General features: G+C 32.2%; 1 pseudogene; it reads right to left on the bottom strand.

The window, feature by feature from the left end:
- Positions 1-249: 249 nt before the first annotated feature.
- On the bottom strand, positions 250-1051 carry LOC120126220 (annotated as a pseudogene).
- Positions 1052-10114: the final 9063 nt, after the last annotated feature.

The raw sequence follows: 10114 nt of genomic DNA, 5'->3' as shown, positions 1-10114 counted from the left end.
GCTAACATTATAATACGTAAAACTTGAATTGCATGGAAAATTGGATATTTCTCTATACTTTTAAAAACTTTTGTTTTCATTAATTGCAGTAGGAGTAGAGAGACTATAACATATTGTCTAGAATCCTGTTTGCGAACAAAGAAAGAAGAGGAAAAAAATGAGCAAAAGAATTAGAAAGATATGTTCTTCAACTATCACGCATTTCTGAAAAACAAAATAGTAGTATACACAAGATTTAAAAAAGAAGAATTAAACAACTAAAAAAGATGAAGAAGCATCATCATCTTCAGTACCTTTAGTAATACTCATCATCTTCTTCTGGTCTACTTCTAATGATGGAGAAGAAGAAGATACACAATGGCTATCACCAGCTTTTAATGGACAAACACAAGGAATGGTTGTTGAAGAACAATCCTCAGAGGAAGACGACGAAGGAGAAGTGTAAAAGGATAAAGGGGAAGAAGGCGAATAGATATCATCAGATTTTGATTTAGGAACATTATTGGCGAGTCGAGCTACAAGCAAATCAACGAAGGCAGCAACGATATAGCCATGGTTGCATTTTCCATTGGCTCTCAAATACCAAAACAATAGTTGTTCAAGCCCTTCCCAATGTTTTAACCCCTCAGCTTCAACCGTTTCTTCCATGGACACCCTGAAATCATCGTACGGATCTCGAGACCCCATTGACAACACTACACTCTCTTTAAAAGGCAGCAACCCATCAATATCATCATCTTCATCTTCTTCTTTCTCATTTCTTTTTGTTGCCTCTTCCATGATTGAACAGCTTTCTCCAGGCTCGAAAAAACAGCCTATCTGACCTTAAACCTCGGATGACAGTCTCTAATGGAACAGTATCATCAGCAATGGAATCTAAGTAAGCTGAGATGTTGTCGTTATCTGCTCTGAAAGAGAGAGTTCTGGGCTGGTGACAAGAAGGCAACCATAGCCAAGAGGATTTACGTATGTTGCTGTGCTTGGCATTGGAGAGAAAAGAGAACTTCATCTTCTTCCCCATGTTGATGGTTTTGGTTTGGGTTATAGTAAGAGAATTATGATAAATAGAAACAAGAAAATGGAGGGTAGCCAGGGATGGGGTGTTTTTGAAATGGTTTAAATACAAGAAGTTTGAAGATATGTATAAGATGTGAAATGTTTTTTTGTGTGGGCATTAATGGGTGAGTCAGACTGAGTGAGGAGGGAAAATTTTACAGGAGGGTTAATCAATTACTCAAGTTGGGTGTTATAAAAAAACAAAAAAGTTTTCGAACTCGGAGAAGTAGAAAAACGACATAAAACAAAATTAGCATTTAATATTTGCATAAACGAATATTTTTTACTTTATTTTCCTCTTTGTCAGTATTTAACTGTAAACATTTAAAATTTAATTAAAAAGTTTTTGCTAGATATAAATGGTTAATTAATTAACTGTCAACCCAAGTTACTGACAGTGACTGAGCTCTTTTAGGACCCATCGGTTCTTTAAAATTATTTTATGTTCTATAAATTTTAATCTAACAGTATTTTAATTAATGTAAAGTTAAGTATTTAAATTAAAAATATAAGAGTCAAAATAACTTTCGAGCAAACATTAGTTGTTAATTTTATCATGGCTAAAGTACATAAATGGTCCCTAAACTATAAGATATTTATTTGTTGAGTCATACGACTATTAAAAGTCACAAACGGTCCTTTGACTATTCATATATTTGAAACTTATCATTTTCCATTAAAAAATGATGGTCATTTAAGTTTGATATTAACTGAAATATGATAAAATTATATTTGAGTAGTGTCTACTGGCACCGTCGTTGCATTCAAGCATTGGTTCGATGACATAATATTTTAAGCATTGGTTTGATGTCATAATATAAATGGAGAGTCGATCTACAAAATATAGCTCAAACAATTCTGAGATTATGTTTTATCATATTCTATTCATCAGGTTAACGTCCAGCTCAGATGACTGTCAAATTTTTCAACGAAAATTGTGAGTTTGGGTGTATTTTACCCTTTTATCATTATGCCTCGAAATATATTGACTAAAATTTTACTAAAATTTGCAACACATGGAAGTCAAAAGAAAATAAAAATGAATACCTTAACCCTAACATGATATATGAACCTCATTTTAATGCAATTATACACGTATTTTTTTAAAATTTAATATTTTTTATTCACATAAAATTATTTTAATTTAATTATGCATATTAGTAAATTAAATTTAAATATTTTTATAATACAAGTAAATATAAAGTTTGATTGAGTAATCACTTAAAATATTATTATTTAAATATTTTAGCTTTCAACATTTTATTTTAATTCAAAATGATTTATTATTTGATTAACAATTAACTTTTGTTACTGATGTGACACAAACAATTGTGCTTAAATTAAATAATATTACTTTTTTCAATAGTATAATAAATTTCTTATTTGTTGTATCGATTAAATGTTGAACCACTCTTCCTTATACTCTTGAGTTCAGGGGTAGAATTAGGAATTTATTAGAGTGTGGTTAAAATATTTTTTTATTTTTCATAAATATATTTTTAATTGAGGAGGGATTAGTAAATATTTCTTTATTTATTTTTTGAAAAATATATTTTTAATATTATTTAATACTTTAAAAAAATAATTAGCGGGGCCAAGACTCCTCTTGATCCCATGATAGGTTCGCCCCTGCCTAAGTTCAAAGTTGTACCACTATTAAATCAATGATATTTTTATTTTCAAACACATATTTAAAAAAAATATTGAGATGTCATACTGAACGGTCCAAGCAACAATCAAATTTAAAAAAAAAATTATATTTTCATTTCAAATCACAACAAAGTTTATCAAATACGACATCCATAACATTTATATAAATATTTATACAAACTGGAGTTTCATGACACTTTAATTTGCATAAAAAAATATAAATATTAGAGTTTACAAATCAAATACATGAATAAGGATCCTATAAATACACATGCACACTAAATTAATAATATTTCACTCTAATGAAAAGATACTAGAAATCGTATTTGTTGAGTTAATCGATTGACGGAATTGGCCAAGAGGGGGGTGAATTGGCAATAAAAATTTAGGTGGAAGCTTTTGCAAAAAATTAAAAGAAATTGTACAGCGATTTAGAGTGGTTCGACTTTCTCAACCAAAGTCTACGTCCACTACCTGATCTATCCACACTAAGGATTTTTCACAAATTCACTAATTTTTCTTTCTTTTGAGGACAAAGAGTAACCTTACAAACCCTCAAGAATTATACCCCAAATTCTTGAGAACACTCTCTCCCAAAGAGAACAATACAAATTTGCAAACTTACAAGGAAATCCTCACAAGGTAGATTGTTTGCACAATACTAGAACAAAGAAAAGAACACTCAATAATGAATACAATTGAGCACAATAAGTGTTCTTGAAAGAAAAATGAATATTGAATGAAAAATAGGCTTGAAATGCTCAAACTTGAGGTTTGGTGCTTTCTCTTTGATTCTCTCTTGATTCTAGTTGCTTGATGTTTCTTGTTATTGATCAATGGCTTCTAAGCTTGCTTAAATACACCTTGAATCACTTCTGAACGTTGGGATCATTAATGAAGATAATATAGCCATTTTAGTGTGAAATCAATTAATAAAACAGTTTGGAGCGTGGGGGGAATCGGTACCCCTTAAGGGGAATCGGTTCCCTAAGTGTAAAATTCAAATATTTCGACCGTTACATAGGGGGGAATCGGTACCCCATGGGGGGGAATCAGTTCCCTCCGAGCATACTGGAATTCTCGGAGCCAAACCATTCAGGGGGGAATCGGTTCCCTCTGAGCAATTTGGAATTTTTGGCTTTGAGATGGTTCGAAATATTTTGTAAAATCGTTTTGAAATTATTTTAAGATTAAAACTTAATTTTACACTTGAGTAAGGATTAAAAATGACATTTGAAAGATTTGGAGTAATATTTTGATATTCGAATAATTATATCAAATATACTTAGAAAACCTTTGTGGAAAATCTTAAAATTCATTTAACTTAATTAGTTATATCGAAATATCAAAATGTTTTCAACAATCTCCCCCTTTTTGATATAAGAAAACATTTTAGTAATTTTAAGATTTTGAAATCAAAAACGACGTTTTTGAAAAATTACCCCCCATTACTTTAACATTTCTCCCCCTTTAAAACACTTAACACTTCTCCCCCTTTTTGTTAAATCAAAAAGACTTGTAAAAGAATTTAAACAAGTTTTTTTAAATCATATGGCCTATTGAATATATATAGTTTAAGCTGCTAAGATCACAATCAAGAGAAATGTTAGCCATTAGTTTCATAATCAATATTCATAATTTTTGTGATATGGCAAAATTGGTCATATTGCTAAAGTGATGTAAATGATGCAATAATGAATAAATTTAACCACACAATATATAAGTTCAAACATCCAAACAAATCCAAAGTCTAACAATCCACAAAATAAACAATCCAAAATATTCAAAATGTTGAAACAATAATCTTTTAGTTCAAAGTTCTAAAGCTAAACACAGAATTAAACATACGGATCAGGAGGAGGAAAACGAGCTCGCATAGCGGCCATCTCGTGTGAGAGTGCATCAATACGTTCATTCATCGAAGCGTTGTTTGTGCGCATCTCTCGGAGGATTTCTAATTGTTGAGCTCCCATTGTGGATAAATGGGACTCTATAGAAGTAAAGCGCGAATCCATGGTAGCATATCGGAAATCGAATGTCTCCATAAAAGATTGAAAATATGGAGGCATTTGATGCGTTTGTTGTGCTTGCTCCTCGGGCTGCTCCTCGGGCTGTTCAGTCTCATCTTCGGCTTCATCGATGTCTCGCATTAATTGTTGAAGCTCAGGATCGTCGTCAACTTCTGGTTGAGCTCGTGAAGAACTAGCTCCCGGAGTATTTTCAGACAATCGAACTCATTCACCGGTTTCCTTATCCTTTATCCATCCCGCTCTCGTTAAAGAAAGAAGATTAATTTGTTTCTTTAGAGGAAAGGAGGCATCTAGACCTACTCTAAGCCCGGCTTTCGAAAATAGATTACTCAAAATGCAACCGTAAACTAGAGATGAACAGAGTTTCTTGTTAGGAACAAGATTTACGGTTTCAACAATTTCAGCAAAAATGATCTGAGGTAGGTTTATTTTAATATTGTTTTCAAAACAATGTAACCACCAAAGATCCAAGGCTCTAAGAGTAGAATAACGACCTTCGGATGGTCGAAACCACCAAGAAATCATTAGATGAAGAAAACGTTCATGAAGGTCTAAGAAACTTGCAATATCCCTTTTTTTATAACGAGATCCTAAGATTTGTTTTTCATTTGAAATACCATCATTATCTAATCCGAATGCATTGGCTATGTAAGCCTAGTCAATATATAAGAATTGTCCTAGGAGGTAGGAACGAACTCCTATGGTTTCGGTTTCAGTTTGGTTTTTAACACAAACGGCATTAGAATAGAAGATACGAACAAGTTGATGGTAGACAATGGGTTCAAGTTCAAAGAGTTTGTCAAATTTCCACTCTTGTAAAAGAGGAAGATATTTAAAATTAATATCTAACATAGCTTGACGAGAAGGGATACGTTCTTCTCTAATTTTGTAAGAGTCGAAATATTGATAATACCAAAAACGATGATTTCTAGGACCAAGATGATTGAAGCACGAGTTTTGAATAGACAAATTAGGATCAATGGGATTAGGATTAGGAATTGAATTTTCAAGAATAGGAGGAGGATTTGGAGGTGGATTTAGTTGACGCTGTGAGCGACTAGATGATGACCTAGCACGTTTAGGATTGGACATGGTTTAGGAAATCGGAATAGAATGGATAACTTATAATTTAGAAAACACATGTATGCAATTCAATCAATCCCAAAACTCAATTGAGTCCTCAATATTTCAAGGTTCTCTAATTCAATCCTAATGGGCAAAGTTTTTGAAAACTATTGAAAAATAATATTTTGAAAAACAATATAGTTTTCATAACAACAACATAATTCAATCAAAACACAATAATTTGAAAAACAATTTTTTTTTATTTCGAAAATTTTAAATATTTTGGAAAATTCTTGTGTTTTTGATGAAATTAGTTGTAATATCTAGTTTCTAATCACTAAACAATCAATTCCCGATCACTATTTCTACCTAGAACTAATTAAAACTAGTCCTATGTTCAAAATCAATGAAATAGAGATTTTAGAAAATTTTACCTTGAAAGATGAGATTGAGTGGATTTTGATGTTGTTTGCACGAATTTAATGATGCTAACAGGTTTAGAAGATGATGTTTGAAGTGAATTCTGATTAAAATCGTTGATTTGAGGCAAAATAGAGATAGGAAGAAAGTAGAAGAGGAGAAATGGTGTGAATGAGAGAAGAAGAGGGTTTGAGGTTTTAAGGGTTCTGCCCGTGTTAAAATCCAGAACCCCAGGGGGTATCGATTCCCCCGTTGGGGGAATCGGTTCCCCTTCAAAGGGGGAATCGGTTCCCTCATGGGGGTATCGATTCCCTCTGCACCAAAATGCTAAAATCCGATTTTAAAGGAACACAATGCTAAATTAATTTTCTCTAGTGGTATTGGCAACTCATATATTGAAAATTAATCATGTTCAAACAATCAAATTATTCTTTAAACGATATTTGAACATAAAATTAATTTTTCATCAAGAATCATAAACTCTCTCTAACTAATAGCAATAAATGCAATCAAAAATTAGCATTTTTCATTTAGTCTTAAAAGTGCTAAAATTATTTTAAACATTAAGTGAAGATAGGTTGGTCAAACCTAATTCTCTCCTAAGTGTCCAAAATCTTTCCTTGTCTAAAGGTTTTGTAAAGATATCCGCTAATTGGTGCAAAGTATCAACAAATTCTAGAACTACATCTTTCTTAGTGACATGGTCTCTAATGAAGTGATGTCTTATTTCGATGTGCTTAGTTCCAGAGTGTTGGATGGGATTTTTAGTGAGACAAATAGCACTATTATTGTCACACTTGATAGGAATGGTATCTACTTCAATTCCATAATCAAAAAGTTGTTGTTTCATCCATAAAACTCGTGCACAACAACTATCAGCTGAAATGTATTCGGCTTCAGTGGTAGATAATGCAACACAATTTTATTTCTTTGAAAACCAAGAAATTAGCATATTTCCAAGGAATTGGCAAGTACCGGAGGTGCTTTTCCTATATAATTTGCATCCTCTATAATCCACATCAGAAAAGGCATGCAAGCTAAAGCTAGAGTCTCTAGGATACCAAAGTCCTAAACTATGAGTGTCCTTAAGGTATCTAAAGATTCTCTTAAAAGCTAGTAAATGTGATTCCTTAGGGCATGATTGAAATCTAGCACATAAGCAAACACTAAACATAATGTCCGATCTACTTGCAGTTAGATAAAGTAGAGATCCAATCATTGACCTATATAATTTAACATCTACACATTTACCTCCTTCATCTAAGTCAAGCTTTGTTAAAGAGCTCATTGGAGTGTCATGAGGTTTGCCATTTTCCAGTCCAAACTTCTTAAGCATGTCTTTGACGTATTTAGCTTGATTGATGAAGATGCCATCTTTTCTTTGCTTGATTTGGAGTCCCAAGAAAAATGAGAGCTCCCCCATCATGCTCATTTCGAATTCACTTTGCATTAGCTTAGAAAATTCTTGGCAAAGAACATCATTAGTAGAACCAAATATTATATCATCAACATAAATTTGAACTACTAATAAATCTTTACCTTTGTGCTTTAAAAACAATGTAATGTCAACCTTCCCTTTTGAAAAACCTTTTTCAATTAAAAAATTTGACAATCTTTCATACCAAGCTCTATGAGCTTGTTTTAAACCATAAAGCGCTTTTGTCAATTTAAGAACATGATCCAGAAATTTTGAATCTTCGAAACCTGGAGGTTGTTCCACATACACTTCTTCCTTTATAAAACCATTTAAAAATGCACTTTTAACATCCATTTGATATAATTTAAATTCATGAAAACATGCAAATGCTAATAACATTCTAATTGCTTCCATCCTAGCTACGAGAGCGTATGTTTCATCATAGTCTATGCCCTCTTCTTGAGTATACCCTTGAGCAACAAGTCTAGCCTTGTTTCTCACTATATTACCACTCTCATCAAGCTTATTCCTAAATACACATCTAGTGCCTACAGTAGATTTATTACTAGGCCTTTCAACTAATGTCCATACTTTACTTCTCTCAAATTGATTTAATTCTTCTTGCATAGCCATAATACAATGTTCATCATTTAATGCTTCTTTAATATTTTTAGGGTCTATGCATGAAATAAATGCAACATAATTACAAATATTTCTAAGAGAAGATCGAGTTGTTACCCCTTTGGATGGATCACCTATAATCTCACCATCCTTGACATAGTTGTACTCTCTTGGATAAGATACTTCCCTTTATTCAATGGTTGGATTCTCGAGGGGATCATGAGTTTCCTCATCTTTCATTTCTTCTTTTGATGATGATTATTCAATGTCATATCTAACGTTATTTGTATTTATAATACCTACATCATCATTAACACAAGAATCCTTTCTCGGAAGGGGATTATCATCTAAAACAACATGTATAGACTCTTCTACAACTAAAGTTATTTTATTAAATACTCGATAAGCTTTAGAATTTAAGGAATAACCCAGAAAAATTCATTCATCACTTTTAGCATCAAATTTGCCAAGGTTTTCTTTACCGTTGTTCAAAACAAAATATTTACATCCAAAAGGATGAAAATAGCTAATGTTAGGCTTTTTATTTTTAAAAATTTCATATGGAGTTTTCTTTAAAATTGGCCTAAACATTACTCGATTTACAACATAACAAGCGGTATTTGTGGCTTCCGCCCAAAAAATATATTGGCAAATTATTTTCACAAAGCATGGTTCTAGCCATTTCTTCTAATGTTTGATTTTTCCTCTCAATAACTCCATTTTGTTGAGGGGTTCTAGGTGCTGAAAAATTGTGACTAATACCATTAGAATTACAAAACTCAATAAATCTAAGATTTTTAAATTCAGTGCCATGATCACTCCTAACACTAGTTATAGAGTAACCTTTATCGTTTTGGATTACTTTTGAAAACGTGTTGAATTTTTCTAATGTTTCATCTTTAGTACTTAAGAATAGAACCCAAGTATATCTAGAATAGTCATCTACCAAGACAAATGCATATTGTTTTACACCCAAGCTAGTAGTCCTAGTTAGCCCAAAAAGATCTATATTGATCAATTGTAATACTCTACTAGTTGATACGTCATTAATGGATTTAAAAGAAACTTGCTTTTGTTTTCCTTTAGCACAAGCATCACAGATTTTATTATTATCAAATTTAAGCTTAGGCAACCCTCGAACTAAATCACCTTGAGTTAGCCGTTGCAAAACACTCATACTAGCATGTCCTAGTCTCTTATGCCATAACCAACTATCATGTTCATCCTTAGAAATTAAGCACAAATTAGTCATATCAATATAATCTAAAATGCACCATGTATATGTTTCCTATTCTATGACCAACAAGCATAATCCGATTAGATGCAATGTCAATGACTTTACAACCATTAATATCAAACATGACATTTAATCCCTTATCACAAAATTGACTAATACTCAATAGATTATACTTTAATCCATTCACATATAAAACATTCTTAATTTGTATGGAAGAGGTATTACCAATAGTACCAATACCTTCAATGTGACCTTTTGAATCATCACCAAAAGTCACTTCTCCTCCATTTTTGCCTTTAAGCTCAATGAACCAGTTTTTATCTCCGGCCATGTGTCTTGAGCATCCACTATCAAGGTACCATGAATTTGGATTTGTTTCCCGTGCCTTGTAGCAATGCTCCTTTTCCTACAAACATAGATTAATTTCTATTTTTTGGTACCCAAATTCTTTTGGGTCCATATTCATTAGTTTCCAAAATCCTAGTCCCCTTAGGTATCAATTTGTGTAGGATATCCTTATCTTTAGTAGTAATGAGCTCTTTAGGAACCCATATAATTCTAACGATTTTTCCATTGGAGGTTCTTTGGGGACCTCTATGATTGTAGTTTTACTTTTTC

Source organism: Hibiscus syriacus, unplaced genomic scaffold (genome assembly GCF_006381635.1).
Source record: "Hibiscus syriacus cultivar Baekdansim isolate YM2019G1 unplaced genomic scaffold, ASM638163v2 tig00110450_pilon, whole genome shotgun sequence".
NCBI lineage: Eukaryota > Viridiplantae > Streptophyta > Magnoliopsida > Malvales > Malvaceae > Hibiscus > Hibiscus syriacus.
This window is presented reverse-complemented; position numbering and strand designations above follow the sequence as displayed.